Below are 17,875 nucleotides of genomic sequence, written 5' to 3' on the forward strand. Positions count from 1 at the left end.
AACAATTCCATAAATAAACAATTCATCCATGATAAAGGACAGTGATGAAACATGCAAAACTCCCTTGGACCGCACTAGTAAACCATAGTAGGGTAAAGACTCACAGGATGGATCCCCTCTGATGTGCTGCCACTTGTAACTCGACCAGCCAGGTCGGTGTAGCGGTGCAGGTTTCCATGATATCCTCTAAGCCATGGGGGTGGCCATATTGGTGAATTTCCAGTGTGGCACGGGGAGGGGAGGAAGACAACAATCTACCAGGCTGGAGGATGGCAAGAGATGTACCAAACAGTGGTGCCACTGTGAAGCCGGTGGAACCAGCTTCGTGCACAGTGAAAAACAGCCCAAGCGTGACGTCAAACTCTCGGGGAGTGCCTGTCTGGAACGAGGCTTGAGCTGCAGGTGGGAAGGAGAGAAGCAGTCACTTCAATTACCTGTAATTAAATATGTTCCATGTTGTGCAGACAGCTGGATCCTGGAGAAATTGTAAATGTACGCATTCTCCATCCTATTCCTGTCCCTAAACTTTTGGTGCTGCAATGGTTAACAGCTTCGGGTCTTCAGGCAAAACAGCAGTACAGATGATCCCACGGTGACACGCCCCCTTCTTCCCCCTCCTCCATTAATAAAAGTTATTTAATTGATTACACTGCCTTTAACAAGAGATCCACTTCTAACAATCTGTACTGCTGTTCTGCCTGAAGCCCTGAAGCTGTTAACCATTGCAGTGCCGGAAGTTCAGGAAGAGGACTAGCATCCCTGTAGTGAGGGTTTCTCCAGGATCTAGCTGCCTACGCAACATTGGACATACTTTATTACAGGTAAGTTATGTGACTAAAGTTGTAGGCAATTTTTTTAAGCTAAACTTCAGTTTTAACCCTATGACTGCCAAGGACCTATCCAAAACATCAAGGCAGTCAAGGGGTTAAAAGATTTAATGGCATGCTCATGGCTTCCATGTAGAAGTGATCTGGGTGGCTGTAAAGATTTAACCACTTCCAAATCGTTAGATATCATATGACATCCTGGGCTTTCAGTGGAGACATCTGAATGAAGGGTGCAGCTGCAGGCATCATTCAGATATTTTCTTTTCAGCCGGCGATTCCCTGCACAGTAAAAACAATCAAAGACGCAGTTCTGCTGCTTGTTTGTTTTTACAGGCTCGCCGATTGCAGGGGCAAGCCGGTAGAAGCACTGGAGGGCGACGGAAGGGGGAGGGGGGTTGGCGAGCCGAATAAGGTGGAAGGTGGAAGTTTACCATAGAGCTGACTGAGGACCAGATGGTCCCTAGTCATCACTATGACTCTTAGAGCTCGGGCGCGATGTTATGACATCACGTCCAGTTGAACACTGCCGCGTGTTCGACTGGAAAGCCTGAGATCCGTTTTTTTTTTCCTTTAATTTCAGGCTTTCCAGCCTAGAGGAGAGATGTGGGAAGAATTCCCCTCACCTTGGTTGTCAGTGGGTGGTCAGTGGGAGGAATGCCCCTCACCTTGGTGGTAAATGGGAAAAATGTCCCTTATATTGGTGATTAATAGTAAGGATGCCTCTAAGATTTGTTGTCAATTGGAAGAATGCCCCTTACATGGGTGCTCAGTAGGAAAGATGTCCCTGACCTTGGTAGTCAATTGGAAGAATGCCTCTTACATTGGTGGTTAGTGGAAAGAATGCCCCTTACATTTGTGGTCAGTGGGAAGAATGCCCCTTACATGGGTGCTCAGTAGGAAAGAAGCCCCTAACCTTGGTAGTCAATTGGAAGAATGCCTCTTACATTGGTGGTTAGTGGAAAGAATGCCCCTTACATTTGTGGTCAGTGAGAAGAAGAATGCCCCTTACATGGGTGCTCAGTAGGAAAGATGCCCCATACCTTAGTGGTCAGTGAGAAGAATGCCCCTTACTTTGGTGGTTAGTAGAATGCCCCTTACATTCTTGAACAGTGGGAAGACTGCCCCTCACCTTGGTGATTAATGAGAAGAATGCCCCTCTCCTTGGTGGTCATTGGGAAAAATGCCACTCTCCTTGGTGGTCAGTGGGAAGAATGCCCCTCTCCTTGGTGGTCAGTGGGAAGAATGCCCCCCTTACAGTGGTGGTCCGAAGTCCACTCTTACAGGCAGCTAAAAAAGATGCCTAGTGTCATTCAATTGGCTCTACTACGTGCTGTTGGACCCAAAACAATGCAGGCATCATTGTTATTCAGCCACAACTCAAATAACCCACGGAGGAAGTTGGAATTCATTTTCTGATCTGGAGAGAGGCTGGCTGATCTTGAGCCGGTCTTGCAGTGAAGGGCACAAAAGCACAGATAATTCTCTGACAGTTCCTCGGAGTAACAGCGTAGCTATAACAGAATGCTGCTTTTATATGTCAACTGTAAAATTGTGGGCTTTGCATGCTGTCCATCAATTACAAGTTAAGAACAACTAAGGATGCATTGTCTGCACTGTGCTAACTTTAAAAGTCACCCCAGAATCGAAACCCTTTTTTATTGACAGAAACTTTGGATGCTTGAACGTAACATAAGTGTGAAAATATTGCATCAAAATGAGACCTGGAGACAATAAACTAAATTCAACGATAGTCCATTAGACTAGAAACTTGAAGGCCATTTCCAAGTAAAAAATAAATCAAGTGAAGAAACCACTGGCAATTTCCTTTTCTTAAGAGACATTGGGGGAGATTTACTAAAGCTGGTGCATTCAGAATCTGGTGCAGCTGAGCATTTTAGCCAATCAGCTTTTAATTTTAAATTCTTCGAATAAGCTTTGACAATAAAACCCAGAAGCTGATTGGTTTCTGTGTACAGTTGCACCAGATTTGTAATCTCCAGCTTTACAAAATTACTCCCATTGTCACCTTGCCCATTCAGGACAAAGCAACAGTGTCTGTTTAAAGTCTATCACCCAACCATTGTGTACTCACCTCTCTAGCGATTACCCAAATACTGTAGTCCTTCATAAGTTGCATCTGCCACAAATTACCTAGCCTTGGCTGGTATCGGAGCACACGGGCCTAGGTAACCTTACCCATCCAGCCATGTCACAGTTCCTGAGTTCAGCTTTTACAATACGTGAGCATTGTATCATAGGAGAAGGTCACATGCTACCCCATACCCAGTTATGCAGTTTAAAAAAACAAAATGGGGAAAATGTCAAAGGTTATGAATACTTTTTCAAGGCACTGTAGGTGTTATAGCTTTTTTTTTGTTTGTTTTTTTGTTTTCACCTAGTTGTTATGAATATCAAAGGTCCTGCACCCTTAGGCCCCGTTCACACTGGGGCGATCCGACTTCCCGGGGCGACCTCACAGGTCGCGGTGCGCTGCTCGCACCGCGACCTCGGAGCGGCCGGCACGGACTTCATAACATTGAAGTCAATGCAGGTCACTCCAGGTCGCCCCAAAGAAGATCCGGAACCTTTTTCTAAGTCGAAGCGACTTGTGTCGCTCCTATTAGAACGGGTCCACAGCTTCTCTATGCCAGGCGACCTACGGCCTGACAGGTCGCCCCAGTGTGAACGGGGGCTTAGGCTTCTTTCACACGGCCGCTCAGTTTATTTCCTCCGTTCGGTTACTTTTTTTTTTTTTTTTTTTACAGACACTTTCCGTATGTCCGCATATCATCCCATCCGTTTGCGGATGATATACGGACATAATGTATGTCTATGGGCATTGCGGATGACACCGCTGACATCCGATTTTGCGTCCTTTCCGTTTCTTAAACGGAAGAAAAATAGGGTTCTGTTCCGTTCCAAAAAACGGAACAGAACTGAAAGAACGCAAATCGGATGTTAGCGGATGGTCCATCCGCTGACATCCGCAATCCCATTGACATACATTATACGGAACGCCTGTGTGAAAGAAGCCTTACAATCAAAAGAACTCCACTTGTCCCTCTATATAAAAATACCCTTGTAGTACAGTCAGTGCAAGGGTATTTTTTTTTAAATCTAGGATTTCAGCTTTAATACTGTTAACAAATTTATTATTAAGACTCCTGCAGCCATTTGCATTTACGAATATATCAAATCTATCTATCTATCTATCTATCTATCTATCTATCTATCTATCTATCTATCTATCTATCTATCTATCTATCTATCTATCTATCTATCTATCTATCTATCTATCTATCTATCTATCTATCTATCTATAGATCTAGATCTATCTATAGATCTATCTATCTATCTATCTATCTATCTATCTATCTATCTATCTATCTATCTATCTATCTATCTATCTATCTATCTATCTATCTATCTATCTATATATATATAGTAAATTTATTCTACTGTCTTTGTGTGCTGCTAGCACGGAACACAACCCCCATTCTCATTGGCTCTTGTTCATTTTATTTATAGAGTATTTTACTGTACTTTCCAGTAAATAATGGCATTATTTCAGTTACCCTCCTGTGGCAGGGAATGATGTACTTGCATATTGAGCTCTTAATTCATTTCTATTAAATTACATTGCTGTCAATGATTATAATTCATTAACCAAATGGTTACAGTTCCCAGATGAATTGTTTTGCCTGTAACCTCAGTGTGATTTGCAGTAATTATGTTATATCAACTTATTTGTATTTTCAGCACTCCACAATAGACGAGGGATTATTACTAAATGTTCCATCATTATCATAGTAACAGTTGAACTGTTTAAAGAGGAACTTTAGTTTTGGTGAAGAAACAAAATATATGGTCAACTACATCCACTGAAAGGATGTTAGCAAACTTTATTTAAATGTCTTACCTGCTTCTGTTTAGTAGATTTTCAAAAGATTCCAGCACACATGCTAAAATACTTACGCAATTAAATAAACTGTTAGGTTCTGCTGTTAAAGTCCAACTCTATTTTCTAAATTCAAAATGGGCCTACAGGCAGAATACAGAAGGAAAAATCATCTGAGGCTGCAATACTACTGTTTGGTGTGAAGGTTTTCCCTGCAGTATTTTTTTTCCACCCTAAAGATGTTCTAGCTTACATAGTTACACAGTTAAGCCCCGTACACACGATAAGAAAATCTGAAGGGAAATTTCGTCCAACTACCGATCTGCCGATTTTCGGATTGTTAGTATGGTGCTTTCGACAGCCGACTCCGACTTTTCGGCTGACAAAATCCTGATGTGCAGGCTATAAATTTTTTGTCCTCTGTCAACACACGTCCGATTTTTGTCTCATTAGTACAGATTTCGATGGGGAAAAATCTTAAGAGCAAGACTAGGCATGCTCAGAGATGAAAGAAAACATACAAAGCAATCCAACACATGACATCACTTCTGAAGTAGAATTCTGTTGTACTGGAAAATTCGTATGAAAATAACCTCTTCACTTTCTACATCAGACTAGTATGCCACAAAAAAGATTGTTCGATAATCTGATCGCGTGTACGGGGCTTTAGGCAGGTTGAAAAAAGAAAAGTCCATCTGGCTCAACCAATAAAAAAAAACAGTAATGAAAACCCAACTGTACAATCCCATATACACAATCCTATACCCGGTCTACCAGGTGGAATGATGCCCATTATAATTTATATGGTAGACTGGTAGACTGTAAGAATGTGCTACAAGATATTAAATGGATGAAAATGTACCTGCATCCTAAAGTTCATATGGCATTGAAGAATTGGGTTGAGGCATTATGGACTTTCATGGTACGGCAAAAGACTTTCAACACAAACATTTTTTTATAAATAAATATACATTTATTAGTTTACAAATATTAAAAACACATAACCACCCAAAGAAGGGGGAAATAAATATAGAATAGCGTATTGGTCAACCGGGGGCAAGGAATTAGACCAATACACTTAGGAACATACAAATTGTTCTAGTGTTAGATTGTAATGATAGTGGTGTGGTTTCCCACAGAAGGGACCACTAATCCAATATAGGAGACTGAAGACATACTATAAATGAATGTTTCCATGACCCTACTCCTTAAAGTATATGTGAACACTTACCTTGTAAAACAGCCCATTCAGTTTAATATATAAATTTGTGTGTAATACTGTATATACAGGTGCATCTCAAAAAAATGTAAATATCATCAAAAAGTTCATTTATTGCAGTAATTCAGTTCAAAAAGTAAATATTCATATATTTTATATAGATTCATTACACACAGAGTGATATATTTCAAGCATTTCTTTCTTTAAATGTTGATGATTATGGCTTACAGCTAGTGAAAACCCAAAATTCAGTATCTCAGAAAATTAGAATATTACATGAGACCAATAAAAAAAAAAAAAGGATTTTTAATACAGAAATGTTGGCTTACTGAAAAGTATGTCCATGTACAGTATAGTATGCACTCAATACTTGATCGGGGCTCCTTTTGCATGAATGACTGCATCAAGGCGGTGTGGCATGGAGGCGATCAGCCTGTGGCGCTGCTGAGGTGTTATGGAAGCCCAGATTGCTTTGATAGCGGCCTTCAGCTCCTCTGCATTGTTGGGTCTGGTGTATCTCATCTTCCTCTTGACAATACCCCACAGCTTCCTATGGGGTTTAGGTCAGGCGAGTTTGCTGGCCAATCAAGTACAGTAATACCATGATCATTAAACCAGGTAGAACTGTTCTCAGCTGGCTTTGAGAGCTGGGGTAGAGAAAGAACAGCACACTGATCTTCCCAGTAAAAAGCTGTGCAGGGGAGCATGTCAGCACAAGTCTGACCATTGGAGGACAGGCAGGCTGTTCTCCCAGCACAGCCAGGAAACAGACCATGCTGGGAGGGATATGCTTTCATGCCTAGCATGGTCAGTTTGAAATAGTAAAACAGGGGGACCGGCGGGATCACCAGTAATTTCACACAAAGAAAGTGATACAAAGAGAACAGGATACTTTCTCATACAAGTACATGATATGAGAGAACAAAGGATTTGAAGCTTCAGCAGTGAAATGCCCTTTTCATTAAAAAAAAATGAATAAATGCCTAAGCAAAATGTTTTTTGTGAACTAAACCTATTTAGTAGAAAGTGATCTGGAGTTAAAAAGACGTCTTGCTTCCATTTTTAATAATGTGTTCTGTTCCCCTGGGGACAATGTACATGTAGTACTTTACAAATCCTTCTAATAACCCTCAAGAATGGTTTCTCTGTGTGCGCTTGCAAAATGAATAATTCACCGTAATACAAAATGTCTATGATAAAAAATCAATTATTCAAATAATATAGCGCTCAGTCCCAAATAAATTAGTGATAATATCAAAAGTGAAAGTCCTTTCAACATGTAGTTGTGGAAAGATATGCCATGCTCTGTCACCAGCAACAATATCCACTCGGTGTCACCAATTAACCACGTGTTCAAGTGAAGATTCCCACTCACAGAATGGCGTTGACCCCCCTTTTTTTTAACAAAAGAAGTCAAAAATGCTTGGTGGTCACCCAGGGCCCAAGGGGTTTCCTCCAGCCTCTCTATGCTATCCTCTCCTCATGGTGGTATTAGTTGTGACTCCAGTGGCAAAAAATCAATAGCAATAAAAGAAATAGAAGGAAGAACTTCCCATAGCATAAAAATGTCCTAAATTTAATAGTAAAAACATTTGTTGTGAAAATGTACTCCAAACATAGGCATCCACCCTCTCCACTCAAAGCAGGGAACCACTAGGCATCAGCCTGCACCAGCTGGTACGTACAGCGCATTCCACTTAACGCATTTCGTCATCATGTGACGTCACGTGACGTACATGTAGTAATTTGTTGTATTTTCATATGTTCTATCCAACACAGCTAGCTTTACAGTTGCAATACATTTCCAATGCAGCTAGCTAGGATATTGCTGCTTTGACAAACTGCACATTTCTCTGTCTCTGAGCACTTACCTACCACTTGCCTAGAACATTTTAGCTGACAAGCCTCCTTCCCCCTGCATTCCTCTTGCCTCTGTCTCAGGCAAGTTCTTGGAAATGCAGAATAGGGCCGCCTGTCAAAGCAGCCAGCTATGTTGTCGGGTGGTCATGGGAGGAGAAGGGGTGCCCTGTCTGAGTTCAAAGCTAGCCTTAGACATAGGAAAATGGGGTGAAATTCTACATTTATTCTTTCCCCTGGGGAAGAGGACACAGAAATAAAATCAGAATTGAGGCTTCTTTAAAATTTCTGATCCATCTTAGTGAATTGACTCTAAGGTGCCCATGTCACAGTGACGTGGGAGCACTTGTGGGTTTAACCAATCTTTTTTTTTTTTTTTTTGTATAATTCTCCTTTAACCTCCCTGGCGGTATGAGTATATATATATATATATATATATATATATATACAGTGGGTACGGAAAGTATTCGGACCCCCTTAAATTTTTCACTCTTTGTTATATTGCAGCCATTTGCTAAAATCATTTAGGTTCATTCTTCTTCCTCATGAATGTACACATAGCACCCCATACTGACAGAAAAACACAGAATTGTTGACATTGTTGCAGATTTATTAAAAAAGAAAAACTGAAATATCACATGGTCCCAAGTATTCAGACCCTTTGCTGTGACACTCATATATTTAACTCAGGTGCTTTCCATTTCTTCTGATCATCCTTGAGATGGTATCTGATCCGATCCAATATAACAAAGAGTGAAAAATTTAAGGGGGCCTGAATACTTTCCGTACCCACTGTATATATATATATATATATATACATATATATATATATATATATACACATACATATATTATCTATATATATATATATATATATGTGTGTGTATACATATATATATAGTACAGTAAAACTGCAGGAAAGGGCACGGGGGGGCAAACTAATGTCAATTTATTTTATTTTGTAATGTAATCCAATAGGATTATAATATATCAGTGTGTTTGTGTGTTATACTATTTGAATTTGCCGCCGGTTCCACCCCCCCCCCTGCGAGACGGAAGTATGGGGCTCACAGCATTGGGCGGAAGATCCGGCCGCCGTATGCTGCAGGGACACATCGCGGGATCCCGGGGACAAGGTAAGTAACCTCTACCAGGATCCAGCAATGCTCCCTGGTGGTACCCCGAGTGTGGCTCGGGGTTACCACTATTGGCACTAAAATTTCACCCCGAGCCACACTCGGGAATACTGCTAAGGAGGTTAAGGGGGCATGGCATGGGTACTTTTTCTAATAGGTGTCCCTCATTCCCATCTCAGAAAGCTGGGAGTTACGGCATACCCCAGCCTAGACATGTAGCTAAAGTAAAAATGTTCATACTGCTGACACTCAGATTTGGAGAAGAAGGAATGTTGATAAGTAAGTACCGGAACCTTGCAGAGCTTGCTATTCTATTGACACAAGTTTGCACTATTTCAGTGACGGGTTCCCTTTAAACATCAGGGCATTTGTTGGTTATAGAGCTAAAACCATGCACAAAGCAGATTTTATTTAAATTGTCTTCTTTCCTATTTACAAAGTCCTGAGATAATTTATGTATTGCAGTCATTTCTGAAGTAGAAGAAATAGAGGTCATTGAATTCCCCATATTGACAGCGACATTTCCAGCAACAAATAAACACTTACCATGTATCTGATAGCTAAACTACAGGGACAAGCCGGGCCCAGAAGGTGCATCAATTGTCATTCACTTGTATAAATTATCAGCTTGCAAAGCAAATGTGTCTGCAATCTGATTACCATAGATTGCAGAGCAGTCTGCTGTGGGCTTTTATATCTGGACAATAACAGCCTGTAATTAAAATTAAGAGGCAGAAGGTTTCTTATTAATGTATTGTTCAACAAAGAGAATGCATATGGTGTTCTGGCATTTTCAGGAGATGTGTGGTTGTATGTTATAAAAATAAACCTGTCACTTTAACAAAATCGTAAAAATAAACCATCTGACCTTGCAATAGGCACCCTCCAAGGCCCATTTTAACCCCCTCCTCTCCCCTGTTTTGCCAGCCACCTCTGCAAAGTTTTCACAGTTTTGACAGCTCTGGGGACTGGCCATTGACTACTCAGCCCTTAAAGGGATTGTAAAGTCGCAACATTTTTCACCTTAAAGCATTCTATACATAAGGCCACTTTCACACGGGCTTTCCGATCCGATCTGCCTGTCAGTTTTTCAGGCAGACCGGATCGGATGCTCCATGCAACCCTATGGAGCGGCGGATATCTCCGCTGACACCCGCTGCTATCCAATCCGATCCTGTCCTTGAAATCCGGATGGATGGAAACCCTATTTTCCATCCGTCTGGAGGATCAGATCGGATAGGATCCTTTCCAAAGGCTCCTTCTACACGGGCGGTACGCTCGATAGAGTCCGTCTCCGCTCTGTGTGCAGAGACGGAGCTGTCAGAATCCCCGCTCTCCTCTATGGGAGATCAGATGAAAACGGACCGCCTGTCCATTCTCATCCGATCCTATCCGATCCGATACTCCAGATGGATGGAAAATAGGGTTTCCATTCATCCAGATTTCAAGGACAGGATCGGATCAGATAGCAGCGGGTGTCAGCGGAAATGTCTCTGCTGACATCTGCAGCTCCATACGGCTGCATGGAGCATCCGATCTGGCCCGCCTGAAAAATTGACGGGTGGATCGGATGGGAAAGCCCATGTGAAAGGGACCTTAAGATGAAAAACTTTCTGTGCTGCAGCCCCCCCCCCAGAGCCCCCCTTTTACTTACCTGAGCCCATCCGTTCCAGCGATGTGCACAAGCCCAGTGACTCCAGCCGCTGTCTCTGTCCTCATTGGATAGATTGATAGCAGCAGGAGCAATTGTCAATCAAATCCAGTGATAGGGGAGCAGGGGGCGGTGCCGAGTCCCGCTGTCTGTGTCAATGGACGTTTCAATAGAGTTCTGAGTAGTGAGGACAGGCACCATTTAGGAGTGTATATACAAGCTCTACAATACCTATTGTCCGGTAAGAGGCTTAACCTCCCATTTGAGTGATTCACATCCTCCCCTGAGCACTTACTTCACGTCTGGAGGTGATACATACGCCCTTGAATCTTCTACCTTCTGGTAAGGGGCCAGTCCCTAATACGGTGGTGGGATCATCGGCACCTGACAGCTTGAGTGGAATTTTCTTATCTGGATCTCTCCACATCCCACTGGGAATACTATTTTGGACTCTATGCACCTTCACCTTTGCTTTTCATCTTTACCCCCACTACACCTTAAAGGAGCAGTGGTGATTTCACTTGGACTTTTTTACAATCCCTTTGAGAATTTTTTACTTTGGATTGTATGCATGTCATTTTATTTCCATTGTGTGAATTTGTTTACAGTGTTGACACAGTTATTTGAATGTTTTATTAATCACTACATACATCCCAGTTGTGTGATTATTTGTTCACTTTATTGGTAATTTGATCAACTTTCACTTGATTGATCTGACACGCATCAGTATAGCGCACCTGATTTTTTATACACAGGGTTTTGAGTAGTGTCTGTGATTGCTCACTTTCTTACATCTTCATACTTTTTGTTTTTTTGGCCTTTCACTATGATGGTCTGTTTACTAGCCAATAGGAACTTGTGGGAGGTGATAGATAGGCAATAAAGGCTGCTGTACCTACACTGCACCTATTAGCAGCAGAGTCACCTTAAAGTGGAATTAAACTGTATCTGAGCACCACAATTAAAAAGTGCTATTTAATTCATTTTGGATATTCAATGCAAATTCACCCACCCATTCATGTCTCCATGCTTTGATTTGTTGAGAAATCATTTTGAAAAACACCCTTCTAGAATTTCTAGCCAAGACTTTCTTGAGTGAGGGCAGATTCATTTAGCGTTTACTTCCTGGAATTCATCTGCCCTTTGCTCAGGCATGCAGGCAGGAGGGTGTACTTAGCTGAGAAAGCCCCTCCTCCAGATGAAAGAAAAAAAAATGCCATTGAAGACCTCTGGGATGTATGACATTATTTTGGTCTAGGCCAGAAACCAGGAAACAACTGAAGAAATTAAAAAAAAAAAGTTGAAAACAGGTAAATATAATATACCTTACTATCTATTTACTAAGCCGCATAGTGATTGAAAATAGTTATTGTTGATTGAAAGAGCTTAGTTCCACTTTAATAATAAAATAATAGAGTAGTAAAAATAGATCGAATCATTCCTGCCATGTTATGCACTTCTCCCCACACCGAGATCACATCAACAGCGAGTTCCCAATTGATCCACCGATCTAAATAAAGTATAAAGATAAAATATAAAGATAAATAAAGTGATTCTAAAGCTTTACATTATTTTTTCCAATAAAATAATGATATTGCTAAAACCACAAAGTATATAAGATCTTGAGACACAAGCCTAGAATAAATATAGATAAATGACAAATAAAAGGAACCAGGTATGTAAGATGATAACAGAAAGGAAATAATCAAAATGCAAATCAAATGCAAATCCTAAAGTTAAAACATTCCAATGAATAAAACAAGGTGCATTGAAGTATAGAAATATGTTAAGGTGCAAAAATATATATAAAGTGCAAGAGGTGAAAATAGTAAATAATTGGCCAAAAAATTGCCAAAACGGAAAATTGAATAAGGTGCAACGAAAAATAATGTGCACAAGTGTAGGGAAATGGCAAAAAAATGCCAATAACAGAGAGTATTGATAAGTGATAAGTGAATGAATTAATATTCCAAGGGTGCACCCATGGAGCACCATTTTGGACTTTTTTATCTTTATAGTCACGATATTATTGCTCATTTGAGCTTACAGTACTGGTCACTTTACCATTGCCCTTGGATCACTAGTTATATATTATTAACTACCTACTTATTTGAATCACGTTTTTCAAACTTTGTCACTTTAACACCATTATTGGATTATTTATTCACTTATTTTGCCTACTATTTTTATTCAATGATATTCTTGGAATATTAATTCATTCACTTATCACTTATCAATACTCTCTGTTATTGACATTTTTTTTTTTTTGCCATTTCGCTACACTTGTGCACTTTATTTATCGTTGCGCCTTATTCAATTTTCCGTTTTGGCAATTTTTTGGCCAATTATTTACTATTTTCACCTCTTGCACTTTATATATATTTTTGCACCTTTCCACATTTCTATACTTCAGTGCACCTTGTTTTATTCATTGAAATGTTTTGATTATTTCCTTTCTGTTATCATCTTACATACCTGGTTCCTTTTATTTGTCATTTATCTATATTTATTCTAGGCTTGTGTATCAAGGTCTTATATACTTCGTGATTTTACAAACTATGTATTTTTTTATATTCATTTACCCATATATTATTGGCAGCGCCATCTACCTCACTCTTATTTTATTGCTTTTTTGTACACCCCCCTGGGGGTATACTTTTGAGGTGGGCAGCAGCCAGACTCTGTCTTTTTTATCCTAAGCGCGGATTTTTTAATCCTTAAAATAATAATATTGTTATACTTACCTGCTTTGTGTAGTGGTTTTACACAGAGTGGCCTTTATCCTCCTCTTCTCGGGTCCCACACTGGCGCTCTTTGCCCTCCCTCCTGCTGAGTGCCCCCATGGCAAGCAGCTTGCTATGGGGGCACCCAAGCCGAGCCGCTGTCCATTTACACACGGACCCGCAACTTGACCCTGCCCTCTCCATCTCCTGATTGGCTCACTGGCTGTGATTGATAAGTATTAGAGGGGGGCTGCTGCAAACAGAAGGCTTTTTACCTTCATGCATAAAATGCATGAAGGTAAAAAAAACCTTGTGCCTTTACGACCACTTTAACAGCAAAAAAGGAAGATGAGACTTCTGTATATTGCAATTAATCTTTACTTCAAAAATCCATATTCTAATGAAATAAATGATCCAACAAGCAGCTGTACAGTTCCAAGCAGGGCTGTGCTCTTTCTCAAGCCATGTGTGGCATACATGGCTTGAGAAAGAGCAAAGCACTGTTTGAAATTGTGCATATAAGCTGCAGTTTAAGGTGTACACTGCATATATATATATATATATATATATATATATATATATATATATATATATATATATATATATAAGAGAGAGGGAACAGTTTTTTTTATTATAAAATACAATTTACATCCTATATCTGTATGTTTCTTGTTTAGTTCATATTTCTATTCTCTTTTTTTTTTGTATATGAATGATAACATTACTCTATTTAAACTCTTTTTTCACTTTTCCAGCCCTGGGAGGAGATTATGTTTGAGAGGGGGTAAAGGCTGGGAATAGGGCCAGAAATTGGGCAGATTTGTATGGTATATGTTTAAATGTATCATTACTGCATAGTCTACAATTATTTTTTTTTTATTTAAATTTTGAATTTTTAAACTGCACATGCACATTGTGTGCTACTTATTTACTAATTTTAAATATATTGTTTTAAATAAATATTCTCTGCGATAAGAGGGTTCTAATACCCTTATAATACAGAGAAAAAGAAGGAACATAAGGAAGGAAAAGGAAGAAGAAAAACTCATAGAATGTTAACTGCTTCCTCTTGCCATTTGCACAATAATCTCAAAGTCATCATCACTGTCACTGGAAAGGTCAACCATCCAAATTAGTGATAATTGTATTTAATGGTAAATTACTTAAAACCACTTTTCTGCAAATAATATGTTTCAGTCAACTTTCAACTTAAAAAAAAAAAAATCCCCAAATCAATAAAGAGCAGAAAGTCACGAAAGTTTAAAAATCAATAATGAACCATTAAGATTGTTTGTAACATTGTGTAAAGTGCATGTCATAATGAAAAGACATTCAAGACATTCTTTTCAATCCTTTTTGCCTTGTCAGACTTGAGAACATTTAATCTTAAAATAGTATACCTGTTAAATTATATCTAATATAGTTACACAACAGTTAGCGTTGCCTCAAGTTACCCTGGTGTATAACATATATATATATATATATATATATATATAGTATCTATACAGTATCTCACAAAAGTGAGTACACCCCTCACATTTTTGTAAATATTTTATTATATATTTTCATGTGACAACACTGAAGAAATGACACTTTGCTACAATGTAAAGTAGTGAGAATACAGCTTGTATAACAGTAGAAGAGGTTTTCTTCTGATGACTCTTCCATGAAGACCATATTTGTACAAGTATCTCTTTATAGTGGAATAGTGTACCACAACTCCAGTGTCTGCCAGATCTTTCTGGAGGGATCGTGCAGTCAAACGTGGGTTTTAAATTATTTCTCTCACAATCCTCCGAGCTGTTCTGTCTGATATTTTTCTTGGTCTTCCAGATCTTGCTTTAACTTCCACTGTTCCCGTTGACTGCCATTTCTTAATTACATTCCGAACAGAGGATATTGACATCTGAAAACGCTTTGCTATCTTCTTATAGCCTTCTCCAGCTTTGTGAGCGTCAACTATTTTCAGTTTCAGTTTTCTAGGCAACTGCTTAGAAGATCCCATGGTGCTGATTGTTGGGGCAAGGTCGGATGAATCTGGGCATTTAAAACCTTTGATATTGACATCCCCTGGTCTTCCCAGACGATGATTGAGAACAATCCATGACACTGGCAGGTCTCAGCCTTGCAAAGGGGGCAGTGCATGCTATAAATTCTGCAGGGTGCCCAAACTTTTGCAGACACCATTTTTTTGTTTTCTGTAATCTTGAAAGTATCAATGATGGAAATAAAATCTAACTTTTGTTGACATATTTTAAGAATGTCTAATCTGTAATTTGATGCCTTTTGGAGATTTTTCCATCTTTCCTTGGCTTCTTTATGCACAATTAATACAAATTTTTACTTGGGGTGCCCAAACTTTCGATCACCACTGTAGTTCTTCTGTATAACACATAGGCCACCTCCCAGAGGGGAGACCCCAGGGGAGAGTGATTTGATGGGATCCTCCCAAATATTTATGTTCTGCCCAGCATCACCTTCTGGGTCAGCCTCCTGGAATCCAAATATATTTATAATCCAGTGACTGATTCTCCTACGCTCTTTCTGGAACATTCTTACAAAGGCAGACAGAAGCAATTAGCCCCCAGGGTTAAACCTGGTACACACAATAGGATTATCAGACAAATGATAGCCCTTTTTTTTTTTTGCATATCGAAAATGAAGACTTTACTAAAGTTATAAAAATTCTGGTACGACAATAAAAATTCGAAAGTGATGTAATATATTGTATTTGTATTGTATTTTGGAATGACAGCTGTACTGAATAAACAAAAATCGTACAATCTGGCATCGTAATAGAAACATTTTCGTGCTTGTCCCATCAGATAATTTTGCATTGTCATGATCGGCTCTTGAAAACTGTGTATTAACGATCAGATCACCCAGATTACAGTACAATCGCTTTGAAAGCGGTATTTTTTGTACGGTTTTCTGATCATCTGTACGGGCCTTTAGGGATGAACCTGATCAGGCCTAACAAGCAAATTGTGACTCCGAATTGTGACAGCAGAGCTATACACTAAATTTATCCAGCACAGGGCAGAAGTGATACCAAGTTTTTTCTTTCCTTTAGATGGTGTGTTTTTATACATGGTATTTAGATTTGTTTGGATCATGTGTGTTTTTTTTTTCTTTCTTTTATTTTTTACCTTCTTTTTTATTTCTGTGAAAAAATAAATAATTTACTAGCTATATAAAATGTAAATTTCATAAATGAACATATAACACAGATTGTGCCTATAACACTGATGTTACAGAGTATTGTGGGTTTTATGAAGAGAAAACGCAGCGAAAATTGTTTGCCTTTTGACTGCTCCTCTGATTCTTCATAGGTTTTGTCTAAAGACCGGGAAGGGAAGTAGTTACTGCTTAATCAATTGTGTTTGTAAATTACAACTTGAACTATTGAGCTCTGTAAACTTGAGGGCTGGTCTTGTCCTCCATGCAATCTACCAAATGCAAAGAAAATGTAATGCCGCACCACCATGTAAATCAGATATTTAAAAAAATAATGTATTTTTCACAATAGAAAAAGACACCCCACCATACTACCAAAACTCTAACATCTTTTTATCTCGCTCATAGAGACCTATGAATACGCACAGAAGCAGGGTGAATGTATTAGGCTGCTTTCTAACAACAGAAGTCATGGTGGGGGACAAAGTAGGTTTCTAGCCAACAGATGCCCACTATAAATCCTCGAAGATCCACTGTGGGCTTAGGGTTCTGTGGATGCAGGTTTTCAGTTCATTTCTTTTTTTTTTTTCTATTAATGTAACTCAATAGATTTGCTGGAACTGGAAAGAGTCCAAAGAAGGGCAAGTAAGGTAGTTAGGGAATTGGAGGACCTAAATTATGAGGAGCATTTACAAGCTCTTAATTTATTCTCCCTAGAGAAGAGACGCCTGAGAGGTGACATGATAGCGATTTACAAATACCTCAACAGTGATCTCAGCATAGAAAAAAAAACTATTCAGTTGCAATGAGTGCAAGAGGACACAAGGCCATACAATGCTACTAGAGGAAAGCGATTTAACCTAAGGCTACGCAAGGGTTTTTTTACAGTAAGGTCAATAAGATTGTGGAACTCTCTTCCACAAATGGTGGTAACTGCGGGCAGTATGGCTACTTTTAAAAGACTCTTGGACGTACATCTCCAAGATCAAAACATTCAGGGGTATGGGAAATTAATACGTCCACACACACCTACACAGGTTGAACTGGATGGACTATTGTCTTTATTCAACCTCAACTACTATGTAACTATGTACAGTAAACCCCCCTCCATTGCGGGGGTTACGTTCCAGACCCAGCCGCGAAAAGTGAAAATCCGCGAAATAGAAAAAACCCTATTAAAATACACTGTAGGCATTTAAAGCATTTTGAGGTCTCTAAACACACTTAAAACAATAGAAACTCATTTACACACATGAAAGATACTGAGAGACATAGCAAGAGCTATGGAAAACACAAAAATATTTAATTTTGAATGATTTATATAGTAAAATAACATTACAGAAAAAAACGCAATATACCGGGAACGCAAAAACTGAACCGCGATGGA

General features: G+C 39.4%; 1 protein-coding gene across 3 annotated transcripts in view; it reads left to right on the top strand.

Moving 5' to 3' along the window:
• CALCR (calcitonin receptor) overlaps positions 1-17,875 on the top strand; it is a 490,211-nt gene that overhangs the window by 469,775 nt on the left and 2,561 nt on the right. The gene's annotated exons all lie outside the window — the stretch shown is intronic.

This window comes from Pelophylax lessonae (genome assembly GCF_965119305.1).
Source record: "Pelophylax lessonae genome assembly, chromosome: 5".
In the NCBI taxonomy this organism is placed as follows: domain Eukaryota; kingdom Metazoa; phylum Chordata; class Amphibia; order Anura; family Ranidae; genus Pelophylax; species Pelophylax lessonae.